Source organism: Balaenoptera physalus, assembly GCF_965194825.1.
Source record: "Balaenoptera physalus genome assembly, chromosome: 1".
NCBI lineage: Eukaryota > Metazoa > Chordata > Mammalia > Artiodactyla > Balaenopteridae > Balaenoptera > Balaenoptera physalus.
This window is the reverse complement of record NC_138882.1, coordinates 76131417-76139282: the sequence shown is the minus strand read 5'-3', so window position 1 is coordinate 76139282 and position 7866 is coordinate 76131417. Positions and strand designations below refer to the sequence as shown.

Below are 7866 nucleotides of genomic sequence, written 5' to 3'. Positions count from 1 at the left end.
GAAAAACAAAATACAAATAATCTTATTTTGAGAGTCCATAGAAACTGACGAATCCTGGTCGCCCTCCTGGCCACTGCCTCGGGCTACTTTGTCAGCATCGATGTGTCAGCATCGACTCACATGCCCAGGAGTGCTTCTTCGAGCGGGTCACCTCGGGCAGCAAGATAGGCCTCATCTTTGAGGTGGCTGAGGCTGGCTGCCTGGACATCGACGTGGAGATTACAGGGCCTGATAATAAAGGAATTTATAAAGGAGACTGGGAGTCCAGTGGGAAATACACATTTGCTGCTCACATGGATAGAGCAGCAGCATATAAGTTTTGTTTTAGCAACAGAATGTCCAACATGACTCCAAAGATAGTGATGTTCACCGTTGATATTGGGGAGGCCCCAAAAGGACATGGAAACAGAAGCTCACCAGAACAAGCTAGAAGAAATGATTAATGAGCTCTCAGTGGCAATGACAGCTGTAAAGCATGAACAGGAATACATGGAAGTTCGGGAAAGAATACACAGAGAAATCAGTGACAGCACAAACAGCAGACTCGTCCTTTGGTCCTTCTTTGAAGCTCTTGTTCTAGCTGCCATGACATTAGGATGCATCTACTACCTGAAGAGATTTTTTGTAGTCTGGAAAGTTGTTTAAAAAGCCTTTTTCTGATGATCCCAAACTCATAATCCACTGTTTATCAAACATCTTCGTCATAGTAATGTCAAAAAAAAAAAAAAAAAAGAAAGAAAGAAAGAAAAAGAAACTAACGAAGGTGCCTTGCATCCACCTAATTTTGGACATCAAGGAGACTCACTTGAAATTCAGAATGCAGATGTCTGCATGCCTGCAATGCACCAAATGTCTGAAAAATTGTTGATTTTGGGGGCTATTAAATAAATGTATCAGTTATTTTAGTGCTTTTTATGCCTCCGAGAATTATTATGGTTTTATCTTTAACACATTTCTTCTAAATTAAATATGTCACGATTACCCTGGAAATAAAGTTAACATTTTTCATTCACTTGGTGTAGGAGCATAACCAGAATATTAACATAAAATGGCACATTTTTTAAAAAGTTGAATAAATCATTTGTAATTCCTTTAATAAAAATTAAATGAGAAGCATCTGCTTTTATAGTAGGCTCGAATTTCTAAAGTTAACCTTATAAACAAATTGATACTTAATAAGATTCCCTCCCTATTCCGAGATCAATTTCCAGTGTTGATACAGAAAATGGCTCATATTTTTATATACCTTGACTGAATTAACATGGTTAAACATAAATAATATTTGATTTCTCTCAGTGACCCTTCATAATGTAGGAGACTATTTATTAGCTTTCTTATCCAGAGGAGAGCTCAGAGATTCAGCATGTACAAGGGTGTAACCACAACCAAACAGCTAATGGAGGAGTTTAGGCAGAACAATAATTCATTCTGGCAGCCTTTCCACACACAAGAGATTTGCCAAAGCTACCTACCAATTTACTTCATGTGTTGAAACAAATATTTAAGATTTAAGAAGTTTTGTGCCACTTGGAATTTGTTGCTTTGCTTTTTATTTTTGTCTACTCTTTCCCTCTCTCCCTACCCCTGTATTTTATAATTCACAACTATCCAAAGTCTTGGGTATATTAAACAGTCTTATAAAATAAGTCCCTTGAACAATGTAATTAACCAGTAACAGAAAAGGTCCTTGACACAGCCTCTGTCTTAGCTGTACTGTTCTCTCAGGTCTTGCCTTGATTACCAGAATCCTTCCTTACCAGAAGAAATTACAAATACATGCTTACACATCTGGAATCTATTGACTGAGGATCATCTCACAACCTAACAAAGCCTTATTTGCAGACTCTGACAGTTTTCATTTTTCACATGCACATACCCTGCTTCAATACAAAGAGTCCTGAGTTTAACACTTTTCAGTTATAGAAAAAAAGGAATGAATAAATAAATGAATGAATGAATCAGTTGAATGAATAAATAGAATTATTGTGTGCTTGGGCTTGGTGCAATCCCAAAGTGGACTCTATTTGAGTCTTCTGTTATATGTCTACCGTGTTGCTTTCAACCTTGCATTCTCTATCAGCCTCTATTAAAGACAAAATATTCTGCCTAATTAAGACTTTTGTTAATTCAGTGGTTGCTGGATTAAAGTCCTAACTCCTACAAACTAAAGATCCTTGACTGCAGTTAGGCACAAGCTTTAATCTTGCTTTTGCCTTCTTCCAAGTTGGGGATAGGGTGATAATGATATAACATTTTCAGATGGTAGAAGCGAGTTCTCCTTTCATAAACATCCAAAGTGATTTCGTAGCCATAGAGTGTTTGCCCTTTATACAAGATATTTCACAACAAAGAAACTGAAGCCCAGGAAGTAATTGCCTCTGAGAGTAATAACTAACATACAGATATCCTGATACCTCATCTACTCTACTTAGTTCCATCTTAATTTGGTTAAAAATATAGTCTTGGTTTTAACTGAACTACTGTATATGTTATTCGGAGTGCCTACTATGTACAAAACATGTTGTTAGATATTATGGGTGATTCAGGGATGTACAACACTGATTCCTTCCTTGAAGAAGCTTATCAGCAAGTTAGAGAGGCTGTACCAGACATGGAAAATAAAGTGTTAGTGGAAGTCATAATAGGTGAGAGAGAATTAGTATACAGATAATGTGAGCTGCAGGTATTCAGAGAGGTAAGACTCATGAATGCTGGCATGGTCATAGTAAATTTCAAAGAAAAAGTGCTTTCTCTCTAATAAGAAAGCAAACAACCAGTTTTTTTTTTTTTAATGGGTAAAAGATATGAATAGACACCTCACCAAAAATATACAGATGGCAAATAAGCAAATGAAAAATGGCTCAACATCATATGTCATTAGGGAAATGCAAATTAACATAATAATAAGATACTACTACACACCTCTTAGAAAAGCTAAATTGAAAACAGTGAAATCACCAAATTCTGGTGAGGATGTGGAGCAACAGGAACTCTCATTCATTTCTGGGGAGAATGAAAAATGGTACAACCACTTTGGAAGACAGTTTGGCAGTTTTTCACAAAACTAAACATGCTCTTACCATATGATCAAGCATATGTGCTCCTTGGTATACACAAAGGAGTTGAAAACTTATGTATATCCACATATGTTTATAGCAACTTTATTCATGATTGCCAAAACTTGAAGTGATCAAGATGTCTTTCAATAGATGATTAGATAAGCAAACTGTGATACAATGAAATATTATTCAGTGCTAAAAAAGAGTGGGCTATCAAGCCATGAAAAGATATGAAGGAACCTAAAATATATATTTCTAAGTGAAATAAGCCAATCTGAAAAGGCTACATCCCATATGATTCCAACTCTATGACATTCTGGAAAAGACAAAACTGTGGAAGCAATAAAAAGATCAGTGGCTGCAAGGAATACTGGAGGAGGCGGGGAGGGACAGATAAGTGGAACACAGAGGACTTTTAGGCACTGAAACTATTCTCTGTGATACAGTAATGATGCACACATACACTTGTCAAGATCTACAGAATGTTCAGCACAAAATGAACACTGTTGTAAACTATAGACTTTAGTTAATAATAATGTATCAATGCTAGTTCATCAATTGTAACAAATGTACCACACAATAAAGACATAAATAATAGAGGAAACGGTGTTCAGGGGGGATGGGAGATGGGTTACGTGGGAGCTCTCTGTACTTTCTGATCAATTTTTCTGAAAATCTAAACTTCTCTAAAAAATTGTCTTGTAATTGTTTCTAAAAAGTGGACTTGGCCTAGTTAAGCTTCATATAAGTCAGAGGGGTTAGATAGGGAGGTTCAGGCAAGGGACACAGCAGAGCACAAAACCTAAAGAGAAAAGGGTGCACAGTAGGTCAGAGAGCAATAAACATCACCAGACAGGTCTGCGATTTCCTGTCCCTGTAGCTCTGAGTCTAAAGCCTCAAATTTGGCATCAACATAGCTGCATTTGAATCCCAGTTCTGTTGCTTAAGGGCTGTATGAGCTTCATTAAAGCCCTAAAGCTTTCTGAACTTCTATTTCATCAGCTACAACATGGGGAAAATAACATATTCAGAATTGCAGAAAAGCTCAAATAAATTAATGTACATGAATTTCTCTGTGAATTCTGAAGTGCTCTAGAAATATTAGTTGTTATTATCAAAGAAAAGAAGCCTTCCCACTGCTTTTATTGCTTTTATGGTGACCCTCGCTTGGCAACTGGCTGCCATATGACAGCACAGATCTGTCTTGTTGGAATGGAGTCACCTAAGTCTACCCCTCTGTCATCTTTCTTACAATGAAGTTTCTCCTAAACACTGCTTATTTGAATATTTGGCCAGTCTCTTGCTGACACACCAAGTTTCAGATAGAATCTGACATCCCAAGAGCAGCTTCAGTGGTATGAAGTCCCGGAAATCGGAGATGGCTGTGAATAGTGTCTGGAGAAGATCAGGTCTGGGATAACAGTCTTTGAACTTGATGATTTTCTTCTGTTTACTTCACAGTTCCTTCTCCATGACACTGTACTCTCTATCCCAATCTCCCTTCCAGTAGTGATTTGGTGATATGATATCTTCTGCTCAAAATCTCTATTAAAGAGAAAATCAAGTTTAAAAGCAGCTAGAGACAGCTATGGGGACAGTTTATACAGGTAATGTGCTCTTGTGGTTGAAGAGCATTACATCAGGCAGAAGAGTTCCAAATAGCCCACACTTTATCTTAAAAAAGTAGCATGCCCATTACGTGAAAACTAGACAGTGTATAATCATTCCAAATGGGGAATAAAGTTGTAGAGCTTCTTTTCAAAGATCTCATTTAATCTACACAAACCTTCGGTGAAGTGTGCTTCATACCAAATTTTACAGAGAGTGAAACAAGCTCAGGATTTTAAGTGGCACCCCCCAAGCTCAGACTCATTTCTGAAAGGGGCAAAACTCCATCTTATTGTGCCACTGACTCTAAGCCTGATGGCATGTCTGCTGTAGCCATTCACTGTTACTTCCCTCCCAAATGATAGACACTGATGTTACGGTTGTGACAGTCACTTAAGAATAAAATCCCAGCCATTACATTGTTTCGGGAAGCCCTAAACAATGTAATTTTACATATTATAAAATTAAATTGAATTAAGAAAAAAGACCACAGTAGGGGAATATAGGAGTGAGACACTCACTTTTCCCGGGAGTTGGGGAGAGGCCAAAAAAGACTTCATAGAGGAAGTGACCTTTGAAGTGAATGCTTTATTGTTTGTCATTTTTCATGTATTTGTGTGTAATTTAGCTTAGTCCAAAAAGCTGAGTGAATGAATCCTTAAACTGTGATCCTCATGAATTTTTTGTTTCCAAACCCAGATCGTGGTATTAGCTGCACAACCCACCCAAATGAGATACCACACAAGAACAAGAACGGACAGGCATGGGGAAGATAGGGAGACGGTGAGTTTCCTCGGTGGTAATCAATAGTGTGGCCGCTGGAAATTTTACCTCTCTAAACATTATTTGAAACTGAGGAAGACTTGGTGATTTCAAAATCATTTTCCATATCAGGATTCTACACAGAATTGCCAATTGCCTATTACCCACATTGTGTGTATATTTCTTGAGCTGTCATTTTAAAGAGTCCCTCTTAAGCCAGCAAACAGCCATACTTCACAGTTAGAATATAAACCTAGATTGTGGAATTTACTAATTGTTCCTCACTGTTGTGGTCATTTAACCATAAAATATTCACAACCTAAGTCTTGTAACCCTTGGCCTTTCTTTCTCATGGGAAGGGGAGAGAATTGCTCAGAAAGATGACCTTCCCACTTGGGTCAACAAGAGCTGCAACTGGTTCTAAGGAGGGTGTCTTATTGCTGTCAAATTGACCGAAGTTGTCACGGGAGAAGCCTGCTGTCACTGTATCTTGCTCAGACCAGCCCCTTAGCTTGCTGAGTCAAGCTGTGCTGACTCTTAGTGATAGAATTTTAATGTGAGAGATGACAGAGGTCTTGGAGTTAATGTGTGCACGGAGGTGACAGTTTTGAATGTCAGCCAAAGCACAAAGGCCTGTCTGAAATTAATTTGGGGGGGGGGGTGGCAGAAAGTCATAGGAAGATGGAGAGACAGAGTATGATGGAGAATTGAGATTGGTTGAGTCAAATCTACTGCCATCTGCTACAATGAAAGGATCATTGTTCACAGACACAGAATATTTGAGCCTGGGAGGAATTCACCTCATCAGATAATTCTGCTGGTTTAATTTTTGATCAAACTAGTATGTAACTTGCCACTTTTAGATCTCTATGATCCCGTTTCCCTTTGTGAAAATGGAGTTGGAAAAAGTGGACATGGATCTCCTGATGATATGATCTAGAATTTAATCATTTAAGGGGGAAATAACAATTTTCTGGTAATAAACAAGCCAAGCAACTTTATGCATCTTAATCTTCCTTTTACATTGTAACTTATTAAGAACTCTCAAAATTTCCCCATTATCTAGAGGACAAAATTCAAATCTTTAATCTATCTGTGACAGGCAGAATAATGCCCTCTTAAAGATGTCCATATCCTAATGCCCAGAACCTGTGAATATGTTACATTACATGGCAAAGAGGAATTAAGGTAGCAGGTGGAATTAAGGTTGTTAAAATCAGCTGACTTTATGAAAGAGAGGCTCTCCTGGATTATCTGGGTGGGCCCAATGTAATCACAAGTGTCCTTAAAAGTGGGAAGAGAGGCAGAAGAAAAGTCAGAGTCAGAGTGAGTTAACGTGAGAAAGACTCAACTGGCCATTGCGGGCTTTGAAGGTGGAAGGGGCTATGAGTCAAGGAATGTGAGCAGCCTCTAGAAGCTGAAGGAAAGGAAACAGATTCTTCTTTGCTACTTCCAGAAGGAATACAACCTTGCCAATACCTTGATTTTAGCCCACTCATATAAATTTTTGTTGTTTTGTTATTTTAAGCTATTATGTTTGTGATAATTTGTTAGCGCAACAATAAGAAACTAATACACTTACCTTCAAGGTCTTTCTCAATGTTATCCAGATTTGTCCTCACTTACCCTAAATGAACCCTCCTTCTGAACTCTGAACATTGGCCTCTAAACATGCTTTGTACATTACACACTTTGTCATTCCATTTCTTGTGTCTGGAGTCAAACATGTTCTCCTCTAGGGTTGATGAGGACTAGACACACCCCACTGAGGGGCTAGCTAGTGCCAGGACAGAGGGATGGGTCCTGGGGCTGGTTATAGTGAGGTATGCTACTTAAAGTGGGTTGAGAGAGGAGCATTCGTGTCAGGGTCCTTGAGAAAGGGCAGAAGCCAAAGAGGAAAAAACAATTTCAAGGCCGAGTCCAAAGACCAGTCCTAGAATTACAAATATGAGACAAGACTGAGATTCTGAGGCCAGATGGCAATAGAAAAAAATGCAAGGAATAAATGAGATGTTCTGGAATATCAGTGTCAACAGCTTTTGAGGGGCCTATGGCTCACTCTTGCAGTGGTCAGTGTGTGGGGTTACTTTGTGTTGACTTAAAGGTACTGTTTATGTGCAGATATGAGTGCCCTCAAGCATCTTCCATCACCCCAGTTCTACCCATCCTTCAAAGCCTAGCTCACGTCCAACCTTCTCCACAATGCTTTTCCTGAATATTCCAGCCCTAGTTATCTCCTCTTCTTTAGAAGTCTTTGCTTTTACTCTTTATATTCCCCTCTCATTTGGTAGTTGCAATTCACAGCCTCATATTTTTAATTACACAAAGCTATTTTATGCATAACTGTAAAAATTCACACAATATAGTAAGAAGACATTTAAAACCATTCAGAACCTTACCACCCAAAGGCAACTACTGTTACATTTTGGTATTTATC

General features: G+C 38.4%; 1 pseudogene across 1 annotated transcript; it reads left to right on the top strand.

The window, feature by feature from the left end:
• The first annotated feature begins 200 nt into the window (after window positions 1-200).
• Window positions 201-7665, top strand: LOC309661394 (transmembrane emp24 domain-containing protein 2 pseudogene; annotated as a pseudogene). Its single transcript has one exon. The product of its transcript is annotated as a transmembrane emp24 domain-containing protein 2 pseudogene (transcript).
• Window positions 7666-7866: the final 201 nt, after the last annotated feature.